The 26447-nt window shown below is 43.0% G+C and overlaps 1 long non-coding RNA gene and 1 pseudogene across 2 annotated transcripts; one reads left to right on the top strand and one right to left on the bottom strand.

Moving 5' to 3' along the window:
• Positions 1–1095: 1095 nt before the first annotated feature.
• On the bottom strand, positions 1096–21500 carry LOC132003608 (uncharacterized). Of its 2 annotated transcripts, XR_009400249.1 has the most exons (4): positions 21252–21500; positions 7913–8016; positions 7425–7605; positions 1096–1471 (listed from the first exon to the last, which is right to left on the bottom strand). It is a non-coding gene; the product is annotated as an uncharacterized LOC132003608 (long non-coding RNA). The 2 variants fall into 2 exon arrangements; XR_009400250.1 differs by lacking the exon at positions 7913–8016 and having other exon boundaries at positions 1100–1471.
• LOC132004070 (tubulin polyglutamylase complex subunit 2-like) lies at positions 8411–9654 on the top strand (annotated as a pseudogene).
• Positions 21501–26447: the final 4947 nt, after the last annotated feature.

The following is a 26447-nucleotide window of genomic DNA, read 5'->3' as shown; positions in this document are numbered from 1 at the left end:
CCTCACCCTTCTTGTGGTGGTATGAGATGATAAAACGCAGGTGATAAAATGAAGGGGGGTGAATGATGCAAGGGTTATGATTAGGTTCCATTGATCTCCTGCCCATAAGTCAGAAGGAGGATCATCTGCTTCCAGACCAAGGCTGACCTCCAGAAAGTGGAACTACAAAAAAGCAGAAACCCCAGATAGGGGGACTATGGTACTCCAAGTCTCCCCAATTTCATTTAATGTTTTAGAGAGACTGACTGAGGGAGTGGAATTAAAATAGAAAAGGGGAAGAAAAGACAAAATATCATTATTTCAAGTGAAATTATTTATCCCTGAAAATCCAGAAAAACCCACTAAAACCTGAAGAATTTAGAAAGGTGTCTTGAAGAAATAGGTATTTTTTTAAATAATCTTTTATTGCAGAGGTTGAGCCAATGATGTCACTGAATTACTTTTTTTTTTAATTTTATTTATTTATTTGATAGAGAGAGACAGCACAAGCAGGGGGAGCAGCAGGCAGAGGGAGAGAGAGAAGCAGGCTCCCAGATGAGCAAGGAGCCCAATGTGGGACTCATCCCAGGACCCTGGGATCACAACCCAAGCTGAATCAGCAGCTCAACCAACTGAGCCACCCAGGCATCCCGAGGAAAGATATATTTATGTGTAAAAAGTGTTATGTGTGGGCAATATAAAGAAGGGAACACATAAAAGGAAAGAAGACTATAGCTTTTTCTCTATGCTAATATCAAAGACTTATGCTCTGTGGAAGAAAAGAAGATCCCATTCAATGGAAGAGGGAAAGCAAAAATTTGTATATAGAGATTATATGATTGTGTAGTTGGAGATATAAACTCAAATGAAAACTATTAATAACAATAAGAGAAAGGCATAATTTGGGTACAAAATCAGTACACAAAAATTAGTGTTTTGGGGGGCATTAAAGAAAAAAATTAGTATTTCCATATACAAAGAATCAGGTAGAAAATATAATAGAAATAAAAATATCACATACAGCACCAAAAAGGAATACTAACTAGGAATAAATTAACAAGAAACGTTCACTTTCTTCTATAGGCCACTGGAGTACATAAAAGAAAACTTAAATCCCTGTTTGTAGATAAGAAGGCTCAATATAATAAAGATGTCAAATCTAATTTAAATTATAACATTAATGTAATCCTAATAAAACTTCCAAATGTATTTGAGAGGTACTTGAGTATTAGAAAGTTGATTTTTTCTCTTTTCAAATTTTTATTTAAATTCTAGTTAGTTAACATACAGTGCAATATTGATTTCAGGAGTAGAATTCAGGGGCACCTGAATGGCTCACTCAGTCAAGCATCCATTTCTTGGTTTCAGCTCAGGTCCGATCTCAGGGTCCTGGGATCCACCCCAGCGTTCCACTCTGCACTCAGTGGAGAGTCTGCTTGAGGATTCTCTTCCTCTCCCTCTGCCCCTCTTCCCACTCACGGGCTCTCTCTTTCTAAAACAAATTTTAAAATCTTATAAAAGGAATAAAATTCAGTGATTCGGTGCTTACATACAACACCCAGTGCCCATCATAACAAGTGCCCTCCTAAACCATCACCCATCTAGCCCATCCACCACCCACATCCCTCCATCAACCCTGTTTCTTCTCTATTTTAAGAGTCTCTTGTGGCTTGTTCCCCTCTTTTCTTTTATCCCTCTCCCATATGTTCATCTTTTTCATTTCTTAAATTCCCCCATAAGAGTGAAAATCATATCATGTTTGTCTTTTTCTGACTGACTTATCTTGCTTAGCATAAGACATCCTAGCTCCATCCACATCATTGAAATGGCAAGATTTCATTCTTTTTATGGCTGAGTAATATTCGTGTGTGTGTGTGTGTATATATATATATATATATATATATATATATATATATCACATCTTCTTTATCCATTCATCAGTTGATGGACATCTGTGCTCTCTCCATGGTTTGGTTATTGTTGATAATGCTGCTTTAAACATTGTGGTGCATGCACCCTTTTTAAACTATATTTTTCATCCTTCGGGTAAATACCCAGTAGTGCAGTTACTGGATTGTAGAGTAGTTCCTATTTTTAACTTTTTGAGGATACTCCATACTGTTTTTCAGAGTGGCTGCACCAGTTTGCATTCCTACCAACAGAGCAAGATGATTCCCTTTTCTTCACATCCTCCTCAATATCTGTTGTTTTTTGTGTTATTAATTCTAACCATTCTGACCAGTGTAAGGGGGTATCTCATTTTGGTTTTTATTTGTATTTCCCCTGATGATGTGTGGTGTAGAGCATCTTTTCATGTGTCTGTTAGCTGTCTGGATGTCTTCTTTTGGAAAAATGCCTATTCATGTCTTCTGCCCATTCCTTAACTGGATTATTTGTTTTTTGGGCATTCAGTTTAATAAGTTCTTGGTTTGGGATAGTAACCCTTTATCAAATATGTCATTTGTAAATATCTTCTCCCATTCTATAGGTTACCATTAGATTTGATGTCTTTTCCTTTGGATATTCTTTCCTGCTGTGTTGAAGATTAGTTGACCACAGGGTGGAGGGTCCATTCCTGTGTTTTCTATTCTGTTCCATTTATCTATGTGTCAGTTTTTGTGCCAGTACCATACTGTCCTCATGATTACAGCTTTATAATACAGGTTAAAGTCTAGAATTGTGATGCCTCACACTTTGCTTCTCTTTTTCAACATTACTTTAGCTATTTGGAGTCGTTTATGGTTCCATACAGATTTTAGGATTGTTGGTTCTAGCTCTGTATACAATGCTGGTGTCATTTTGATAGGGATTGCATTGAATGTGTAGATTGCTTTGGATAGTATAAACATTTTAACTATGTTTGTTCTTCTAATCCATGAGCACGGAATGTTCTTCCATTTCTTTGTGCCCTCTTCAATTCCTTTTTTAAAATTTTATTTATTCTTTTTCCTTTTTTAAATTTAATTTCAACTAATTCATGTATATTATTAGTTTCAGAGGTAGAGTTCAGTGATTCATCATCAGTCTTACATAACACCCAGTGCTTATTACATCACATGCCCTCCTTAATGTTCATCACCCAGTTATCCCATCCACCCACCCCCTCAATTTCTTTCATAATTGTTCTATAGTTTTCAGGGTACAGATCTTTTACCTCTTTAGTTAGGCTTATTATTAAGTATCTTATGGGTTTTGGTGCCATTATAAATGGATCAATTCCTGATTTCTCTCTCTGCTGCTTCATTATTGGTGTATAGAAATGCAACACATTTCTGTACGTTGACTTTATATCCTGTGACTTTGCTGAATTCGTGAATCAGTTCTAGCAATCTTTTGGTTGAGTCTTTCAGATTTTCTACATAGAATAACACATCATGTGTGAAAAGTGAAAATTTGACTTCTTCCTTGTCAATTTCAATGCCTTTTATTTCTTCTTCTTGTCTGATTGGTGAGGCTGACTTCCAGTATTACATTAAGTAGTAATGGTGACAGTGTCTTGTTCCTAACCTCAGAAGAAAAGTTCTCAGTATTTCTCCACTGGGAATGATCTTAGTTGTAGTTCTTTCATATATGGCCTTTATGATGTTGAGGTATGTTCCATGTATCCCTAACTCTGTTGAGGGTTTTTATCAAGAATGGATGCTATAGGGACACCCGAGTGGCTCAGCTGGTTAAGCACCTACCTTCAGCTCAGGTCATGATCTCAGAGTCCTGGGATTGAGCTCTGACTCCATATTGGAGTCTGCTTCTCCTTCTCCCTCTGCCCCTCCCCCCATTCCTCTGTGCACTTTCTCTCTCAATTAAATAAACAAAATCTTTTTTAAATTTCTTTTCAGCATAACAGTATTCATTGTTTTTGCATCAAACCCAGTGCTCCATGCAATCCATGCCCTCTCTAATACCCACCACCTGGTTAAGATTTTATTTATTTATTTGACAGAGAGAGAGAGATCTCAAGTGGGTAGAGAGGCAGGCAGAGAGGGGGAAGCAGGCTCCCTACTGGGCAGAGAGACCAATGCGGGGCTCAATCCCAGGACCCTGAGATCATGACCTGAGTTGAAGGCAGAGGCTCAACCCTCTGAGCCACCCAGACGCCCCTAAATAAATAAATAAAATCTAAAAAATCTAAATAAATAAAATCTTTAAAAAAAAAAAAAGAATGGATGCTGTATTTTATCAAAAACTTTCTCTGCATCTATTGAAAGGTTCAAATGGTTCCTATCCTTTCTTTTATTAGTGTGGTGCATCACATCAATTGATTTGTGAATATCAAACACCCCTGCAGCCCAGGAATAAATCCCACTTGACTGTGGTAAATGATTCTCTTAATGTACTGTAGGATTTGATTTGCTTCTATCTTGTTCAGAATTTTGTACCCATGTTCACCAGGGATACTGGCCTGTAATTCTCCTTTTTAATCAGGTCTTTGGTTTTGGAATCATGCTGGCCTTGTTGAATGAGTTTGGAAACCTATTTTTTGGAACAATTTAAGAAAAACAGGTATTAACTCTTCTTTAAATGGTTTCCCATCCCCTCACTTTCAATCTGCAGGTGTCTTTAGGTCTAAATGAATCTCCTGTAGGCAACATATAGATGGGTCTTTTTTTTTTTTTAATCCATTCTGATGTCTTATGTCCTTTGATTAGAGCATTCAGAGTGATTACTGAAAGATACGAATTTAGTGCCATTATGTTACCTGTAAAGTTGGTATTTCTGGTAAGGTTCTCTGTTCCTTTCTAGTCTTTGTTGCTTTTGGTCTCTTGTTCCCCACTCAAACCATCCCCTTTAATGTTTCTTGCAAAACTGGTTTGGTGGTCATGAACTCCTTTAGTTTTTGTTTAACTTGGAAACACCTTATCTCTATTCTGAATGAAAGCCTTATTATAAAATATTCTTGGCTACATATTTTTCCCTTTAAGCACGTTGACTATATCCTGCCACTCTCAACCAACCTGTCAAGTTTTTGTGGATAGATCTGCTGCGAACCTAATCTGTCCTCACTTGTAGATTAAGGACTTTTTGTCCCCTGCTCCTTTCAGGATTCTTTCCTTGTCTGTGTATTTTGTGAATCTGACTGTGATATGTCTTGGGGATGACCAGCTTTTGCTGGATTTAATGGGAGTTCTCTGTGCTTCTTGGATTTTGATGTCTATGTCTTTCCCCAGATGATGAAATTTTTCAGCTATAATTTGCTCAAATAAACCTTCGGCCCCTTTTCTTCTCTCTTCATCTTCTGGGACTCCTATGATACAAATGTTGTTATGTTTAAAGCAGTTGCTGAGTTCCCCCAAGTCTACCTTTGTGATCTAATACCTTTCTTTCTCTCTTCTTTTCAGCTTCATTATTTTCCATACTTTTATCTTCTGTATCACTGGTCTTGCATCTTGGTTGTAGCATTTTTAATTTAGCCTGACTAGACTTTAGGTCTTTTATCTCTGTAGTAAGGGATTCTCTAGTGTCTGCTATGCTTTTTTCAATCCCAGTTAGTATCCTTATAATTGTTTTTTAAATTCTAGTTCAGACATCTTACTTATATCTGTAATGATTAAATCCCTGGCTGTTACTTCTACTTCCTTTCTTTTGGGGTGAACTCCTCCATCTCGTCATTTTATCCAGAAATAAAGAACTATATCCTAGGTGTGTTTTGGTCTGCCTATTAAAAGAAGCTGGATCCAAAAAATATATACAAGTAAATTTTTTAAATTAAAAAACAAAAATAACGGGGCACCTGGGTGGCTCAGTGGGTTAAGCCTCTGCCTTCAGCTCAGGTCATGGTCTCAGGGTCCTGGGATCGAGCCCCGCATTGGGCTTTCTACTCAGCAGGGAGCCTGCTTCCCTTCCTCTCTCTGCCTGCTTCTCTGCCTACTTGTGATCTCTGTCAAATAAATAAATAAAATCTTTAAAAAAACATAAAAATAAAATAAAAAATATAAAGGAAGCTAGATCTTATTTTCCCTAGAGCTTAAGCTTTGCAGAACTCTATGTTTAGAAGACTTGGAGCATATGAGGGGTTTGTGCTAGTCTTCTGGGGGAAGGGCCTGTTGTGCTGATTTTCAGGTGGACTTTCCTGCAGGTACAACAGGGCAGGGTTTGGTGGCTGCAATCTCCACTTGGTGACACTACTTAGCTCACAGAGGTCCATCAGTGCTGATAAGCAATAGGCAAAATGGCCTCCTGCTCTCTGGTCTCCAGAGCAGAGAGCTTGTGCCCACCACCCTTTGGGAAGCCCTCACAGCAGAGCAAACAATCTTGTGTCCCCAGCTTCCATCAGATTCCTGCCTTTGCCCTGTCTGTGCCCGAGCTGTCTGCCTGCCAGGCAGCACAGTACTCCTGTGTTTTATCTCAGGTGCAAGGCTGGGTTTCTAGACTCCAAATTTAGGGACTTGCACATCTTGTGAGCCCACAGTGATCCTCTGGGAGAGGGTCTCACCAGGCTTTTGCCATTTGCCAGCCCATCCCAGGAAATCATTTGCATGACCATGCAGTGGTGCAGAGTTTATGGCAAAGTGGAGCAGAAAGCCAATACCCAGGCTTCCTGCCCTCTGCTGTCATCCCTGCTCCTATGCCGGGGAAAGGCACAATACATTAGTGCCACCCATCTTTTTGTCCCCAGAGAGGCCTTGCCACCACTCCCGAATGCACTCCAAGTAGGGAAACTCTTTTTCCCTGTGCAAGGCAGGGGATTCTCAGACCACACAGTCCATTCCAGGGTTTCCTCCCTCTTTCCCCACAGAAGCACTGCTAAGCCAGTCATGACCCTGGTACAGCAGACTTCTAAAGCTTCAGATTTTGCACTCTGCTGCTTATAATACCTTGCAGTAGTCTCTGTAAGAAGGGTTCCCTCCCCTCCACAGCACCCACAGTTCTTATCCCCCCAAATCAACTTTCTGCATTTCCTACTTTCATGAGGTTGTCCCTTTTCTACTTCTAGTCTTGCAGTTTTGTTCTCTCAGTCTTCAGATTTACTCCTTGAGTGCTCAGAATGATTTGCTATTTATCTAGCTGTGTTTGAAGGACAAGGCAAGCTTAGAGTCCCTGTACTCCACCATCTTAACTCCTCTTCCTAGAAAAGTTGATTTTAAAGTCTTATGAAATTGGGGTCCCTTAGTGGTTCAGTCAGTTGAGCAAATGACTCTTGGTTTCAGCTCAGGTCATGATTTCACAGGTTCTTGAGATCAAACTCCATGTCAGACTACAAACTCAAGTGAGGAGTCTGCTAAAATTTCTCTCTCCTCCTCCCTCTGCCCCTGCCCCATGTTTGATCACCCTCTCTCTCTTTCATAAATAAATCTTTTAAAAAAAATAAAGTTATATGGGATTATAAACTTTTAATAAAATCAAAAGAAATAACTTTAAAAATTCCCTAATCTTATGGTCGTAGATGTCAATGTTGTAAAATTCACTAAGAGTCCAAAACAATGAAACCCATCTATTAAAAAACTTACCCCAAGACATGTTGTCAAAAAATTTTAGATCACTGGAGCACCTTGGGTGGGTCAGTGGGTTAAGCCTCTGCCTTCAGGTCAGGTCATGATCTTGGGGTCCTGGGATAGAGCCCCACATCGGGTTCTCTGCTCAGCAGGGAGCCTGCTTCGCCCTCTCTCTCTGCCTACTTGTGATCTCTCTCTGTCAAATAAATAAATAAAATATTTTTTTAAAAATCTCAGATGAACTGTATATGCAGATCATAAATCCTTCCAGAAAAGAAATATAATCAACTATAAAAGGCTATTCTGTTTGCTAAAAGACTTGTACAATGCCTTAAAAATCTCTGAAAATAAATATTTTCAGTCCAGAATTTCCAGCCAAGCCAGGAATCTAGGACTCAAAAAGTTTGTCTCCCGTTTTTTTCTTAAGAAGGTACTAGGGTCAGGGCTCAGCAGAATCAGGGAGAAAATCCAAAACAAAGAGTTCATGGAATTCAGAAACTCACAGATTTAACCTAGGAGAGCAGCAAAACAGTCCCAGGATACTGACTGTGCAGTCGGCTTAGAAAGCAATCCAGCCAGATGGAGCAGGAGACAAAGGACTCAGTGCCTGGAAAAAAGTAGACTCAACCGGACTTGAGGAACAAAATGAGACTATGCATATGAGAAAGTAGGCAAAGTAAAGTTGAGGTAACTATTCTCTCTGGGGGGAACATAAAGCTGTACAAGAAAGAAAGTATAATTCTATTTAACTTTATAGTGAACAAGGGGTACCTGGGTGGTGAAGCTAGTGGGTCACCCAACTCTTAGCTTTGGCTGGAGCCATAGGATTGATCCCCATGTCAGAGTCCGCTGGAATTTCTCTTTCCCTCCTCCTGAGCCCCTCCCCCTTCTAAAATGAATAAATAGGTGGAGCAACCTCAGGGCGGCTGGAACAAGTGTGCCCAAGAACTAGTACTCCCAGAGCAACCCCCAGGCCTCCCATCTCCGCCCTGCAGCGCTCTCTGGCACCAAGCACTACAATTCACTACAAGTTCAGCATGCCGTGAACTTGATGGCCGGGCTTCTGGGGCAGCCTCCAGACCTCCCACCCGCCCAGCTCTCCAGCCCAGTCTCTGCTGCTGCACCCCCCGCGTGCGGGGCGGGACACGAGCCATGGAGGAGACGCTGCCCCCAGGCTGCAGCAAGCCACACTCTAGAGAAGCTGACCCTGGGAATCACCTGCATATTAGAATCTTTCCCAGGTGTGACAGAGGTGACTATCATAGAGAAACCACCTGCTGAATGTCATATGATTTCTTCATGGGAACAAAAAAATAACTGTGTGCTACCTGAGGATGTGACGAATTTTTATCTGATGACCAATGGCTTCCACATGACATGGAGTGTGAAGCTGGATGAGCACACCATTCTGTTGGGCAGCATATGGCAATTAACAACATCTCAAAACTGACTCAGCTGACATGGGGAGATGGAGAGGAGAAGGGAGTTGAGGGAAATTGGAAGGGGAGATGAACCATGAGAGACTACGGACTCTGAAAAACAACCTGAGGGTTTTGAAGGGGTAGGGGGGTGGGAGGTTGGGAGAGCCAGGTGGTAGGTATTACAGAGGGCACGTATTCCATGGAGCACTGGGTGTGGTGCATAAACAATTTTGTTACACTGAAAAGAAATTTTTTAAAAATCAAATAAATAAATAAATAACTGGCTCAACTCAACCATGTCTTCTGTGTATTCACTCCCTAATGCACCAACTCTGGCAGACCTGGAGGATGATGCACTTAAAGCCAGTGAGAACCAGCCAGAGAAGCCTCACTTTGATTCTCGCAGCATGGTATTTGAGCTGGATCCTTGCAATGGGAATGGGAAGGTTTGCCTTGTCTACAAAAGAGGGAAACCAATGCTAGCACAAGACACTGAGATCTGGTTCCTGGACAGAACATTATACTGGCATTTTCTCACAGACAACTTCACTGCTTACTATTGCCTGCTTATCACGCACCTGGGCCTACCACAGTGGCAGTACACCTTCACCAGCCATGGCATTAGCCCACAGGCCAAGTAGTGGTTCAGCATGTATAAACCCATCACCTACAACACAGACCTACTTGCAGAAGAGACCAACTCCTTCGTGAACAAGCTGGATCCCAGTGAAGTGTTCAAGAGCAAGAACAAGACCTTAATCCCCAAAAGGCCAGTACCGCCTGCACGTGGCCAGAAAGGACCCCCAGGTCCTCCCTACTTGTGATCTCTCTGTGTCAAATAAATAAAAATATTTAAAAAATTTTAAATCCTCTTCTAGCCCTGGAAACCCTGTCTGGAAATGAGCACCCCTACCACCCTTCGAGTCCCTCAGCAATGATTTCTATGCACAGATGGCCTAAACCTCAGATTCTATGAGTTGTACCATAGCTCTCTTCCCATCAGAGTGAGCCAAATCCTAGGCTTTCTACTTCTGTTGGCATTAGCCAGGAGTTTAAGGGCATTCTCAGGTCTCTCCCAAAGTCCTTTCCTCATCTCTTGCCTCTGAAAAAGAGTTTCAGAACTTAAGTGTTAAATAGAGCTATTAAGAGCTTTCCTCTCTTTCCACCCCCAACCCTCTACACATGTCAGCAGTGATGAGAGAAATCCCCTGAAGAAACCACTGATTTCGACCCATGAGGCATTAGAACTGTGCTGTTCAATTAGTAATCACTAGCCACGGTGGCTGTTTAAACTATATTAAAAATTCAGTTCCTCAGTTGCATTAGCCACATTATGAGTATCCATGTGGCTAGTAGCTTCTGTATTTAATAACAGAGATAATGGAACATTTCCATCATCACAGAAAGTTCTGTTGAGCAGCACTGCATTAGAATATTTTCATGCTGCCCTTACTCAGATCAGTTCATTTTTGTTAGAAAATGTGGACACCTCGATTTGATGGGTCATAATGTTCCATGAAGATTCTTGAAGATCCAGTTGTATATGTTCTTTTTATTTTTCCTAATTCTCTCTGGTCCTTTTTCAGCTTCCTATAAGAGCTTGTTGTTTCCAAAATAAAATAAAATATAATAAAATAAAGATAAAATGAATAAATAAATCTTTTTAAAAAGCATTAACTTTATAGTGAACAAAACTTCCATCATTATAATGACTCATTCAATTTGCTCACATAACTAAAAATACTGCTTTATTTTGGGAAGATGAAAAAGGGGAGGAGGGTTGAAAGAACTAATTCCAGGCACCTGGGTGGCTCAGTGGGTTAAGCCTCTGCCTTCAGCTCGGGTCATGATCCCAGGGTCCTGGGATCGAGCCCCGCATTGGGCTCTCTGCTCAGCAGGGAGCCTGCTTCCCGCCCCCCTCTCTGCCTACTTGTGATCTCCCTCTCTCTGTTAAATAAATAAAATCTTTAAAAAAAAAAAAAAAGAACTAATTCCACATCTGTTCCAAAAGGAAGATGATAAATACAACTAAAATTGATCAGTCAGTAAATAGCAGCATAAGCATATATCAAACAATACGGCAGATACAATGTGGGATAGGCAAAGTTTGTAGTGTTAAAAGTGACTTTCTCTGGTTAACAAGACTGCAAGTGGGGAAGGATAAAATCAGGTGACTATTTTTCATTTAAAACCTACTTGTGGGGGCGCCTGGGTGGCTCAGTGGGTTAAGCCTCTGCCTTGGGCTCAGGTCATGATCTCAGTGTCCTGGGATTGAGTCCTGCATCAGACTCTCTGCTCTGCAAGGAGCCTGCTTCCTCCCCTCTCTCTCTCTCTGCCTGCCTGTCTGCCTACTTGTGATCTCTGTCAAATAAATAAATAAAATCTTAAAAAAAAAAAAAACCCTACTTGTGGTATCTAAAGTCTTTAACTATGATTTATTTATTTTAATTTAAATAATTAACCAGGAAAAAATCTGGAAAGTCAGAGAAATGGGAAGTCCAGATCTACCAGGGAAATAGTATCTAGTTATAGTAAGTTAAATATTAGGACTAGCAAAGAATAATGCAAGAGAATACAAAGTTGGACCTAACTATGGAAATTTAGTAAGTGACAAAGGTGACTTTTCTTTTTTTTTTTTTTTTAAAGTGGCATTTCTACTCAATGAGGAAACATTGGGATATTCCGTAAATAGTGCTGGGGAAGCTAGATAGCCATCTAGAGAAAAACACTCACCCTGCTCTTTATATCAAATCTCAAATGAAACAAAGGTTAATTTGTTTTAAAAAATAAAGTCATAAAAGTTTAAAAACACATTTTAAAAAAAGAACATTTTATGATCTTAGATTAGGAAAGCCTATGTAGATTAGCCACTAAATCATGAAACAATTGAGACAAGACTGATTTGGTAGATGTTAGTTATCTCCCTCATAGCCACATTCCTTTTCTTCCTTACTAACAAGTCTTGTTTTAAAAGTGGAAGGAAATGAACAATGTACCCAGAAGTCACAGTCTTCTTTCTAGATTCCCTTGGAGATCTGACCAATGAGATATAAGCAGAAAGAGTGACTTTTGGGAAAGCCTTCTTCCCTGGTACAAGGCCAACGTCTTTATTTTTTGCCTTTTCACCCTGGAATGGAGATGGGAGCACTGGAGGTGCACTGTCCAGCAACCATGTGGTTACAACCAAAGTGATGAAGACTGTGTACTAAGAATAGTGAAATAGAAAAATGGAGAAAGCCTGATTCCCTAATGGTATCACTGAGCTTCGGAAATGCCCATCTCCAGGCTTCATACTTGCTAAAAGACAATTTTTTAGATAAGGTTAAGTCATGGCTCTCATATAGTATAAAAGTGAACACATGTTAAATATTTTATTTATTGCATCAAAGAGGAAACAAAGAGGAATCCAAAGAACACGTTTTTAGATCAGGAATACTGAAATAAATGTACAAACTGGCTTTCCCACAGGGTCAGGACAGTGGGAGAGAGTTGTTTCTCTATTGGACATTATTCATTTGCATGTCTATAGGCTATAATTATTTTTCTTTGCTATCAGTTATCTAAAACTTAGATATTAGAATCAGATAATGCAGGAAGATGTGCTCTAGACAATGCAGTTTTCCCTGCATGTTCCATGAAACAAATATTCCCTCATCTGTTCAAACCGTTGGCTCTTTATTTCCTGTAGCTGAATACAGTCCTAGTTGATACAACTGATAAATCTGACTACATATAAAAATTGAAAGGGCACCTGGGTGGCTCAGTCAGTTAAGCATCCAACTCTGCATTTCAGCTCAGATCATGGTCTCAGGGTGGTGAGATGGAGTTTGGTATCAGTATCAGGCTCTGTGCTCAGTGGGGAATCTGTTTGAGATTCTCTCCTTCTCCCTCTTCCTCTGCCCCTGCTCTCTCTCTCTCTCAAATAACTAAATAAATCTTTTTAAAAAAAGAAAAAAATTAAAACTTTACATAGCCTAAAATAGCATAGAGTCAAAAAACAACAAACTGAAGGAATTATTTCCAATGTGAATGACAAATGGCTAATGTCCTTAATATCTAAAAACCAAACCAATAAGAAAAAGACTAACAACACAGTAGAAAATGGCACAAGGCATTAACAATTCACAGAAAATAAAATGCAAATACCTTTTAAACATAGGGAAGATGTTCAATTACCCTCATAAGTTTTTTTAAAATGTAAATTAAAACTACAATGGAATACTCTATTTCACCTATCAGGCAAGAATGTAAAAGTTTATTGAGAGGGAAATAACGTATTGTCATATATTCTTGTAGAGGAGTAAATTCATATAGCCTGTGTGAAGAGCAGCTTGTCACTGTATCTGAACTCCCAAGTTCACTGAAGCCAAGAAGTAGAAACAAACTAAATGTCCACCAACAAGTGAAATGAAGAGATTGTGCAATGGAGTATTATTAAGCCATAAAAAAGGAAGGAATCCTGCCATTTGCAACAATATGGATGAACGTAGAAGATATTCTAAGGGTAATAAGCCAGACACAGAAAAACAAATAGTCATGACCTAACTTATATGCAGAATCTAAAGTAGTCAAACTCATAGAAGCGGAGACAGAATGATAGTTGCCAGGGGGTGGATAGAGGGTTAATGGGGTGATATTGGTCAAAAGGGCACAAGGTTTTATTTATGTAGGATGAATAAATTCTGGAGATCTAATGTATGGCACAGTAATACAGTAAACAATACTACATTGTAATATTTGAAATTTGCCAAGAGAGTCAATCTTAAGTCTCCTCATCTGGCAGGAGAGAGGGGGCTGCAGAATACAAAACTCCAAAATATACCAGTTGGCATATAGATTATTTTGAGCTAAAGGCAATAAGACCAAGCAGCCTCAAGAAAAACTTTTACCTCTACCTTAACTACCGAAAAGAATTCAGACTGGGGGGTGTGACCCAGAAAGAAAGCTCTTACCAGAGAGCCCTTTTTATCTGGAAGGCCTATCCACATGGCAGCACAACATCAAACTATCAACAGTTTGTTCCTCTTACCATCCTTTCCTTTGAAGCTCCAGCCCCACCCTATTCCTTAGCTCAGGATGGCATATGAGCCTCAGCAGCCTGACTTGCCCTTGAGTCTTACAATCTGGGGACCCCCATACATGTGAAACTGTATTTGTTTTTCTCCTGTAATCCATCTTATGTCAATTTAATTAGACCAGCCAAAGAACCTAGAAGGGGAAAAGGAAAATTTTTTCAGCCACTACACACCAAAGAAGAAGACAACAGAGGAGGAAAGGGAGGAGGAAATGGTAGTGAGGTGAGGTTATGGGTATGTTAATTTGCTTGATTGTGGTGATCATTTCACAACGTATACATCTATTAAAACATCAAGTTGTACACCTTAAATATATATAATTTTTATTTGTCCGTTGTACCTTAATAAAGCTTTTTGGTGGGGAAAAAAATACACTCAGAAGGAAAACAGTCATTAAGAACCTTTGCAGTATCAATATTACTCCCGCATCATTCTTCATTTTTCCACATTCATTAAGTGGTCAGGTATTTTTAGGTTATCAGCATATCCCATGTTTCCACACACCCCCTCTATCTAACAAGAGGGTTCTATTGGTAACCTGCCCCCAGGGTGATCTGTGGCAGTCATGTGCTCCCTGGCTGTAGCTTATTGGACCAGGAGATGACGACTTGATCTCCTTAGGCCAATCAGATTCTCTCTCATGGGAAACTGACTAGAAGTAAACACTGGCCCAGGGCCCACTCAGATCAGAGCAATTGGACTTGTGTGTTATGGAAAGGCTTTTTACCAGAGAAACTGAGAAACCTGGCCTGCATCTGGGTCCCATCAAGAAAAGCCAAACTGAATAGGGAATAGGTAACTTGAATAGGGAAGATTTAATAAAAAGATTTAATAAAAAGAATCATTAACTGTAACAGGGGACTGGCATAATGAGAGGTTGGCTACTAAGAAGGGTAATGAGGGGTTGGCTACAAAAACCTCCAAATGATACAGGAATAACAGAAATAAGGAGCAGCCTCCACCCCTAGAGCTGAGATGTGCTGCCCAAAGAAGAAGCTAACCCCAGGACTAAGATTCAGACCTTACGAGCCTGGTATCACTGGATAGAAAAAGAAGAGAAGTTACTGTGTTTCCACACCAGTGGAACTTGCTGGAAATCCAACCTGTTTACTTGGGGAGGTATCTATCTGAAGATACAACATTATAAGACCCACTGGACCCTGGGTGGGGAAATGGGAATGTTAGAGAAGGTCACCAAGAAGAAACGACTGCTAGTTGACCCTCAAGCTGGATGGAGGCAGTCAGAGGCTCCTCCCTTGCTCCTGTGTCCTTGAAATGTGCATTCCACCTGTCTTCCCCACAGGGAACTTCAGGGAGCTCTTGAGAGAGCAGCGGGTGGTTGAAACCATCTGCACAGTTTATGTGACTGAACCCAGTTAAGGACTCTATATAAACTTTTAGGATTCTGGCAAGTGGATGTGGAGATGCACTTCTCTCAGACAAGTCCCAAGTCTTGTCCCAAGACAAGCTTCATAAGTAAGTTCGCTTGCTTATTAAATCTGCCACCTACTGAGCTTAGGAAAGAGGCACCTTTGGGAGCCTCCCAGTGGGGCATCACTTGTATGTAGAAAGGGCAAAATACAAGCCAAGACTGCCTCCAGGTGACGGCCATGAGAGGCAATCAGAGATTGCAGGTTGGGCTCAATATTTACGAGTCCCCAGAAATAAACAAAAGATGACAGCTCTGGTTGATACTGGAGCCAAGTGTACTCTCAGACACCGTAACCCTCAGAGGTTTCCTGGCCCCCTCAGTGCCATCAGTGGTTAGGGAGGGCAAATAATTATGCTCAAAAAAGTCCCTTTGACACTCCAAATTAGAGTTCTCCACCATGACAACTGGTATTCCTTCAATACCAGAGAACATACTGAGCATATCCTACAAGGTCAAACTCTGCAAACCTCCATCAGTGAATTCCACCTCTGGGTTATACAGTAATCAAACCAGTCCTGAGGGGTAATGCCAACTGGGAACTAGTAAGTCCAACACCCATGAGAAAAATAGTATAAATTGCCTGGGAGCATAAGGAACTAAGAGAATTATCCAAGAACTGCACCAAACTAGTATTACATGCTTTGCTCATAGTGCTTTCAATAGCCCAGTATTGCCAGGTGGCTCATGGCAGATGTCCCGGACTCCCAAGAAACGAACAAGATAATGTTGGGGCGCCTGGGTGGCTCAGTGGGTTAAAGTCTCTGCCTTTAGCTCGGGTTTTGATCCCAGAGTCCTGGGATTGAGCCCCACGTCAGGCTCTCTGCTCCGCAGAGAGCATGCTTCCTCCACTCTCTCTCCCTGCCTGCCTCTCTGACTACTTGTGATCTGTCTGTCAAATAATAAATAAAATATTTTTTAAAAAAAGATAATGCCACCAGTCTACGTGGCTGTGACCAACATTGCCACCACCTTGAATACTTTGGCCATGGTCCTAGGAGTGCCCTGTGCTGTACTAGTTTTAGCCAGTGCTTTATTCAGTATATCCTTTGCTACCAAGTCACAAGATCAATTTGCCTTCATGTGGGAGAGGCAATAATGGACCTTCCCCAAGGCTACCTCACAGCACTCCAGTATGTCTAGTGATTGTAACATGAGACCTGATCCTGTTCTCCTTCCCCACAACAGTTACACTAATGATATAATGTTAACATGTGGAGACTCCCCTCTGCTGCAGGACACCCTGAAGATTTTGCTGGAACATCTGCAAGGGAAAGGATTAATTCACCAGAAATTCAAGGCCCAGATACCACCACAAAATTTGGGGGAATTGTTTGGTCAGGTAAGATGCATGTTGGCCCAGAAATTGGGATTGATAAAATACAAGCCTATCCAACCCCTTGGTACATAAAAGAAATGCAAGCCTTTGTAGTAGACTGAGGGTTTGGTAGGACTTTTATTCCCCACTTGGCATGATGCCTCCACCCTTTAAAAGAAAAAACAACAACAACAGGTGATCAGAGCTGCAAGCCACCTTTGAGAGGCAAAAACACTAGTGAAAAAGATTAAAGCTCTGGACATCTCCAAAGCAGATCTACCATGTGAATTAGATGTTTCTGTGACTCTAGAATGTGTGGGTTGGGCACTGTGCAGGAGACGACAGAAGGAGAAAATACCTCTAGGATCTGGGTCTTAGCCCTGAAAAGGGGCAAAACCCTGATATACCTCCATAGAGCAAGAGCTCCTAGCAATGTGCACATATCATGGTAAGAGCTTCCCTTTCTGCCAAGGGATGGGCAGAGACCATATTCCATGGACCCACTTCTGCCATGACTCAAACTCCCACTTTAAGTGGCAGGCCACCAGTCCACAGAAATGTGGGTGCTACACAGCCCTATAGAATATAGAGATCCTCCAAATGCCCCCACCCTATTCTGTGGCAGTCCCTGCAGTCTATAAAAAGGGCATAAAGAACACTGCTAATGCCTGATATCCCACAAGGAGTGCGGAGACTCCGCAGCCCAACACTGACACCAGCCCAATGGAAACAGAAGGAAGCTGGCCCTTAACCCTTTACATAGACAGTGGAGTGGTTCTAAAAAGATTAACCCTATGGCTTAGACAATGAAAAGCTGAAGTGCAGATGATCATAAATAAGCCCTTAGGAGGTCAAGATATGGGAAAAAAACATTTAGGTTTGCCTGCAAGAGCCTGCGGCAGTACTCACTGTTTTCCACATCCCAGCTTGTGAGGCACGAACACTCTCTCGCCATCAGGGAACTGATGCCCTAGCAGCTAACTCCTCAGTAGATACAGCAGATGGGACACATAGAAAGAGAGGCTACCATAACACCCAGATTAAATGGCATTATTACCAAGAATGCCAGATTGCCCTTAAAATACAGTGGCCTGGAGCACCTGGGTGGCTCTGTGGGTAAAAGCCCCTGCCTTCAGCTCAGGTCATGGTCCCAGGGTCCTGGGATCAAGTCCCGCATCAGGCTCTTTGCTCAGCGGGAGGCTGCTTCCCCCTCCTCTCTCTGCCTGCCTCTCTGCCTACTTGTGATCTCTGTCTGTCAAATAAATAAAATCTTTTAAAATTTTTTAAATAAAATACAGTGGGCTGGTTAATGCAGTAATTAATCCTGTGTGTTCTAAACCATCCTCAAGGCAACTACCAAAGGGATCTGGGACCATCCACTGGAGTTTCCAAATGGTGAAGGATTAGCAAACTGATCACATCTGCTCCCTCCCTCCAGGTGAGGATTCTACATATGCCTTCTTTCAGGTGCACTCTATGGCTGGCCTCCTCCAAGTTTCCACCAACAGGGGATCGTAGAAGCTGAGCACCATGTACAGCTCCTGTCATCAAATAGACAGCGATCAGGGAACACATTTCAAAGACCATGACATATAAGAGTGGACAAAGACATGGCGTTAAACAGAAGAACATGCCTATAACATGCAAGCGGCAGGACTGATAGGGAAAAAAAAAAAAAAGAAATATTAAAGCAGCAGATTAATTTACTATCAAGTAAAACCACCTGACCAAGTATTATCCCAGGCTTTAATACATTTACATGATCAGCCAGTAAGGCCCATTACCCAATATGCCAAACTAGGAACCCCTCTGCCAAGGCACCCAATATGGACCATAAAGGTATAAAAGTCAAGGGAGGGGTGCCTGGGTGGCTCAGTCAGTCAAGTGTCTGCCTTCGGCTCAGCTCATGATTCCAGGGTCCTGGGATCAAGTCCCATATCCTGCTCCCTGCTCATTGGAGAGTCTGTTTCTCCCTCTACACCTCCCCTCCTCCTCATGATCTCCCTCTCATGCTCTAATAAATAAATAAAATTTGTATTTAAAAAAAAAAAAAGCATCTGCCTTTGGCTGAGTTCGTGATATTGGGGTCCTGGGATCAAGCCTGTGTCATAGGGCTCCCTGCTCAGTGGGGAGCCTGCTTCTCCCTCTGCCTCTGCCCCTCCAACCCCAGCTCATGTTCTCTCTTACACTCTCTCTCTTAAATAAATAAATATTTAAAAAGTTAAAAAACTGAAGTCAAGGGAGACAGCCTTTGCCTTGAGTCTTACCATAAATTAACATTCTATCCTGGGGCGCCTGGGTGGCTCAGTTGGTTGGAGGACTGCCTTCGGCTCAGGTCATGATCCTGGAGTCCCAGGATCGAGTCCCACATCGGGCTCCCAGCTCCATGGGGAGTCTGCTTCTCCCTCTGACCTTCTCCTCGCTCATGGTCTCTCTCACTGTCTCTCTCTCAAATAAATAAATAAAATCTTTAAAAAAAAAAAAATTAACATTCTATCCTGCTGAGAACATCCCCCATCACGCCTTGGAAGGGCATTTTGTCCCAGAATTCTCAATAAGACATCCCGCCAGGATAGATGAATTATTTCCCACCAATGCAAGCCCATTGTCCTGCGGCAAGCCAGGCCTGCTGAAATGCACTATACCCAGAGCAGAACATCCTCCATTGAAAGAGGGGAGCGTCCTGGTCTGGTGTATCCCACCCCCAGTCCATCTCCTTATTCCTGCCTGCTGCCTTCCCCAGCCAACATGTATGGCATGCACAACCAGGTCAAATTTCTAAAGCTATAGCCACATTAACATCTAAGGATCAGGCCACAAATGTAATTCAGAAGGACAAGACTTTCCCACACAATTACCTCTCTTTCACCCTTAGATTTCTGCTGCTCCTAGAGTATCCAGTCATGAGACAGACTCCTAATATAAACACATTTCTACATTGGGCCCACTTGTATGCCCAATGAAAGAACTACTCCAACTATCGGGTATATGAGCAGCTACCCCTTCTAGCTCATCAGGATTATCACCACTCCAAGGAGAGAATTAAGAAGTCCAAAAGCAGTATGTGAAAAAATAACAAGCTGGACTAGTCCTCTTAATTCATCTGATATTATTAATACAACTCCAGAAACCAGGACTATGGTACCCACTATCATTAACACTGGACATTCTTTTCTTGAGACTCAAACTACTGGGACAGCCCATCAAAAATGACCAAAGGGGCCCTAAAAAAATGCCATTTGAGCCACAGGTGACTGGGCTCAGAGTTGAGATATAGTCACAGGGCTCACCCTCAGTTATAGACATTCGAGCACTGAATCACCCGGAACCCCTATGTCGGGAACAGAAAAATCACTCTAATCAGAACCAACCCAGCTGTACCAGAAATATGGATGTCACTGAAACTAGCTGGTCATTCTGTCACACTAAAGGATGGCAGTTAGTTTGTCACTGACTGATCACATTGCCCAGATATTTTTTGGGAAGCCCCAAATGGAGCCCAGTGGTTTGGTGGCACAGATTTTTGGCCACAGTTTCCGCCTGTGTGGCTGGACCACTGAACCTGGCTTTCCCTGGGCACAAGGAGAATCGGCCCCATCAGAGCAGGGGGCCTCCCTCTCCTCAAGGCCAGAGGGGCATGTCCTGTTTTCCACTGGTCATTTGGCTGCCATGTTTGTACCTTCCAGTGGCCTGGAGGACACTGAAACCCACACGGAAGCCCTTACTAAATTAACCCAGCAAGCCCTACCTGACAGCCAGTAAGGGAAAAGCCTGCCCTTACTAAACACCAAAATATCTCTAATGAGAAAAGCTGTCCCCCAACATAGGATCACCTGAGCATTATCACTGCCTCGCAAGGAGGCACCCAGGCCATCATCCAAACAGAAGGCTGGGCATTTATACCTGAGAAATCTGCTAATGTACCATCTCTATTAAATCGCATAAAGAAACAACTAAATATCCTGAGTTAGCCAACCCCCAACCTAGAGGACCTAATAAATCAATGATTCAGGTCATGGGGCTCTTAATTTTAAAAATCACAACTTATTTTGGGAATCATTATCTTCCTCTGTGTTTTTTCTTGCCTATGTCTAAACTGTTGTTGTGGCACCTGCCTCCAGTGTGGCCAGAGTCACCCAACAATCCACCTCCCTGCTAGTAAAACTCTTGCAGACTGCTCAAGGCACACTGCAAAAAAGGGCTACCTGTAATTACAGGAGCCAGCCCCAAGACGCGGAGCATTGGAGGAGGTCATCCAGAGGGTATGACCGCCCTTTGATCCTGGAGCTGGACCCAGGCATCTGGAGGCTCCTCCCCTCTCCCCCGTCCTTGATCTCAAGGCTTATTCGTGCACTCTACCTGCCTACCTGCCCTAAAAGCTGCCTCAGGAACACAGACTTGAGACAGTAATGTGTTGTTGAGACCATCCGGACATGCAGGACTGGATATACCATCTGGTAGACATGACTGAACCCGATTAAGGCCTCTGTATAAACTTTTAGGATTCTGACAGGAGGGTGTGAAGATCTGCTCCTTGCGCAGCCCCCCAAGGACGAGCCTCATGGGCAAGTCCCCTGGCTTCTTAAAACTGCCACCTACCGATCTGGCGGGCACTGCCTCTTTCTTGGGTCTGTTCTTGCTCCCCATGCCCAGGGTCCAATTTCAGATTTCACCCAGGAAACTCCCAAGGTCAGGAACCACCAGGGTGCAAGAAGAGGTTGTCGCCAGAAGAAGCCACCGGCCACTGGGCGCTGTTGGCCGCCCTGCCCCGAAGAGCTGAGCGCTGGAGATGCAGAGCGCTGGAGATGCTGCTGGAAGAGCGGCTCCGCACAGACGCCTGAGCGGAAACCCGCGCATGCGCCTGTGCAGCCGCCGGCCAAGCCCCCGACCAAGGGAAGCAGGCCTGTTTTCCTCCTACGGTGTCTCTCTTGCCCCCTCTACTGACAAAGCTTAAGAGCATGGCCCGCCAGCAAAGGACACATTGAAAGGACCCAGATCGGTTCACAGGCTGGGCAGTGAACGGAAACCTTGGTCAGGAGACCAGCTCAGCGAGTCTTCAGGGAGAGAGTAAAGCCAAATAAAAAAACCATCACAGATCCTTCAGGAAAGACCTACAACCCTAGATTGAAACAAAACACGTGGCTGCACAGAAAAGAAAGCAGAGGGCGAGAGACAGGTGAGAGGTCTGATGACTGTGCTGTCCTTCCAGTAGCCGGGATGCATCCCCGTCCTTTGATTCTAGGAGACTCCTCTGTCTGTTTTTTTTGTTTGTTTTATATATATATATATATACACACATCGATATTTATTAGCAATTTTCCTCTCAGAGGCACAGCAAGTAGGGGATGGAATGCGATCTGCTCATTCCTTCATGTGGGAGACCCAATCCTGCTTTCAAACCACCCCTTCAAGTGCACACAATGTCTAAGATCAAAGGTAATTAAACAAACATGGCACTTACTGATACATTAATCAGAGAAACACTGGGCACACAATTCATGTGGTGACTTGAGAGCTGCAAATAGTCATCAAAGCATCAGGAGACCAGCAACATCCCCGTGGGATTTAGCCTTCCTATGCGAGTCACCACCCAGAACTCACATCACCCACTGTGGATCAACACTTGGTCACATCCATGCCCTAACTTGGAACGGAACGAGGAATTTGGATGAGCAGTCGAGAAAGCGGACAGCTCAGCATCATTAACCATGTTGGGGTGGCAACATACGCACATAGGGAACTGCCAGGTGCCAGACACTTTTGTCAGTTTAAACTAGCTGGAACTGGCTTTAAGCCCTGCAGCAAAGTCGTCCAGGCCAGCAATAATAGGTCACTGAATTAAAATCTCAGTTAATCATTTTATCATTGCCAGGGCCTTGTAATAGATTACAGTTGTTTGCACCTGTGGTATTCTTACCCTGTCGAGTTTTCAGAAGCACTCTTCCTTAGGGACAAATACTATAATTAAACAAGTTAAAATCCTTTTTCCTTAGAGTCATTACTGCTCTCTAAGTGGTGTCACTAGATTTCATCTGGGTCCTGTTGTCCATTTTCCCTGGACGTTTCCTCAGATTCCTCATTAGTATTAAGTTCTTGTAAAACCTATCAATTGATTTTTTAGAGCAAGGCTATAAAGACTTCCTCGTTAGTCTCATATTTAATTTTATTGAATGTACTGTCATGCAGGTGATTAGTAAAATCCATCTGATCTAATAATTTGGGCAGGTTTTCCACCATCATTCTCATAAACAGTGAGACACAGTCTCACTGCTGTCTAATCATTCACCCACATAATGCTTCGATGGAGAGCTGTTCCTGCTGCAGCTTGTCTTGTAGGTTCTTGGATGAAGATGCTCTAGCCATCTTTTAATTTTTAATTTTAATTTAACTTTGTTTTCTCAACATCTGATTTTTCTTTTCACCAAATTCCTTCTGTCTCATGCACGAAGTCCATCTTTTCTCCTGGTGTTTCTCATTACAGAACAGCCTTGTTCACACGATCACAATCCATTTTCATCTTAATGTACTCCTTACAAGCTTCATGGTGTATGTGTGCTTCTCTATTCTGTTCCAGCTGGTGATTCCCTTTCATTGTCCCCCAGGATCCTATGTCTTGTTGGGACAGACATTTCTTCCATTTCTAAAGACATTTCTAATGACAATCCCCTTAGTTGCGGGGCAGGCATCAATTACCCCCCACCCTTTTCTCACTAGGCCTGAGACCACCATAATAGGAGAGAAACACACACAGACGCTGCAGACTGGATCAGTGATTCCCGAAGCAAAAGACTGCTTAGAATCTTCCCATGCTTGTTAAAAATGCAGACTCCTGGGTCCCACCCAGCCCTCCAGAATGCCGCCTACAATCAGCATTTTAACAATCTCTCCAGGGGATTTTTTTTTAAGATTTTATTTATTTATTTATTTGGGAGAGAGAGAGAACAAGCAAGGGAAGTGTCAAGCAGAGGGAGAAGGAAAAACAGCCTCCCTGCTGAGCAGAAACTTGACGTGGGGCTCAATCCCAGGACCCTGGGATCATGACCTGAGCCAAAGGCAGACCCTTCACCAACTGAGCTACCCAGGCGCCCGCCCCTCTCCATGTGATTTTTATGCACCCTTAAGTTGAGCTGCCAGGGAGGAAGACCTCCCCAGATGGGTATCCTGTTCTAAAAGTGGAAGGCGCTGGTCTAAAGTTAGAAACAACCTTCTACAAAGTTTCTCAAGACCCTGATGCTTCCAGCAAGTATTACCTCCGCCCACAGAAATAAAGATCAAAAGTCCCCTTCTGAGGATCTCTGCCCTTAGGTGTCATAGCCATGTTTCAGAGTTCATCTCTGGAACTTAACGCTGGTTCCCATAAACAGTGAGGTCCTTCTAGCCGGACTAAGAAGCAAACTGACATGAGACATGTTAATAGGAGAAAATCAAATTTAATAGTGTCTGTAAGAGGAATCCACATAGGCATGGAAATTCCAAAGACAGTCAGGCAAAATGAGGTCTATATGTCATCCTGAACTAGGAAGAAGGGGTAGGGGTCTGCGATTTCAGATGAAAGGAATGGAGGGTGATTAGAAAATGAACAGATGTAGGTGGGTCACTCAGATAAAATTTACCCTTGCTCAACACCTTTATTCTAGGAAAGACCCCGAATTTTCAAATCTTCTATGTAGTTAAGGGAGGGGCAAAAGTTTCTCTTGAGGCCATAGGGTCTTGATTGCCTTGAGCTTAGAATAATCTTCATGCCAAAGTGGTCTATCTTGGGTAGCCTGCCCTCAGCCCCTACCTACTCCACCATAGGAACACAGGGGCAACATTAAAATTTGAGGACACATGATTGAAAGGGCCGTAGCAGTGGCCCACCAAATTCACATTTCAAATTCAGAGAACAACTGGAGTCACTGGAGCTGGCCAAGGAGCCTCACCACGCTTGCAGAAAGCACCATTTCATGAGATGAACATCGTTCATTTCATGAGAACTGGCCATGAACCCAACAGCCCACCTCATTCCCTGGGTTATCTAAGAGGAAGACTGGCTCTGTGAAGGAGGGAGAACACTTGACTTGTCCATCTGTGGTCCTCCAACACTGAGGGGCCTCCAACCACATCCCCCCATGGGTCGTGGTAAGGTGATTGTCTGAACAATTGCCAAGACCACGTGTCATCACTAGGGCCTGGAGAAGGGAGAAGGTAAGTGCAGAGGCAATCAAAAGTCCCCTTCTGAGGATCTCTGCCCTTAGGTGTCATAGCCATGTTTCAGAGTACTTGGATATGGCATAGAGCAGCAGACATTGTTACTGCTGGCATCGGGAGGATAAAGGAATATCCTGAGAAAAGAGTGGAAACCAAATTAGTAGCAGGGCTTGAAACTGTTAAACCAGTAACTGAAGACTGTCTTAGGGCAGGAGCTGAAGAAGGGGAGAAATGGGTCCAGCCTGAGCTCCATCTCTCAATGGCAGGGGACTCATGACAAAACAGCAGCACTTGGGGGCACGTGTGTGGCTCAGTCAGTTGGACGTCTAACTCTTGATTTCAGCTCTGCTCGTGATGTTGCAGTCATGAAATTGAGCCCACGTTAGGCTCCACACTCAGTGTGGAGTCTGCTTGAGATTCTCTCTCTCTCTCTATCCCTCTTTGCTCCTCCTCCCACTTGTGCTCTCTCTCTCCCTCAAAATAAATAAATACAATCTTTAAAAACAAAACAGAGAGGGGCACCCGGGTGGCTCAGTGGATTAAGCCACTGCCTTTGGCTCAGGTCATGATCTCAGCGTTCTGGGATCAAGCCCCGTGTCGGGCTCTCTGCTCAGCGAGGAGCCTGCTTCCCCCCCTCTCTCTGTCTCTCTGCCTACTTGTGATCTCTCTCTGTCAAATAAATAAATAAAATCTTAAAAAAAAAAAAACAGAGGCACCTGGATGGCTCAGTCAGTTAAGCATCTGCCTTTAGGTCAGATCATGATCTCAGGGTCCTGGATTGAGCCCTGCATTGGGCTCCCTGCTCAGCGGGTAGCCTGCTTCTCCCTCTCTTCCCCTAATGCTCTCTCTTGCTATCTCTATCACTATCTCTGTCTCCTTCTTTCTCAAATAAATAAAGTCTTTAAAACAAACAAAACCAGCAGTGCTTGCAGGCCTGCCAAGCAAAAGAACCTATGGAAGTTTGGCACTAGAGAGAGAAAAACAAGAGAAGGGTTCAACCTCCCCCTCTACTAATGTGGGCCTACCCACAAATGAGGGTAAACTGTAATCAGCCAAAACTGAGGAAGTTCACATGGCTGGTCTCCAATGACAGGGGCATAACTGACTGATGGTCCCAGCACAACACTCCGCAATCTGTTACTGTGTTCCATGGCTCACATCAAAGCCAGGCTTCCCTCAGGCCACTCCCACCCAATTACTGGGTGCAGCAAGGATAGTAAATTGGGGCTCATTCTTTTGATATGAGGGAATCCCCTGGTGGGTGGCCTTGGGTAGAGGACTCTCCAGTGGCCTTACTGAGCTTTTCTTAGAACTGGACTGACACCAAAGATACCTCCACCCTGTCTTACTCCCTCCCATCTCTCCTCTGGTCAGGTCAGACTTGTGTCACAGTCTGCCAGCTCTTCCAGCCTTCTGCAGAGCTCTCCCCATTGTCTCTCAGGACTTTTTCCCCTCGTACATGTCTTCTTCCTATCTCAAGAGCCCATGCTAACACGCATGAGTTTGCTCTTTTGGCAACAGTCTCAAAATAGGTTTCTTCCCCACCCCAACACTGGTGCAGAAGAGCAGGGGAGAAGGAGGGGCATGGATGTGCAACAGACAAGC

The sequence above is a fragment of the Mustela nigripes genome, chromosome 16 (assembly GCF_022355385.1).
Source record: "Mustela nigripes isolate SB6536 chromosome 16, MUSNIG.SB6536, whole genome shotgun sequence".
In the NCBI taxonomy this organism is placed as follows: Eukaryota; Metazoa; Chordata; class Mammalia; order Carnivora; family Mustelidae; genus Mustela; species Mustela nigripes.
Note: the sequence above shows the minus strand (reverse complement) of the source record. Positions and strands in the feature narration are given on the sequence as shown.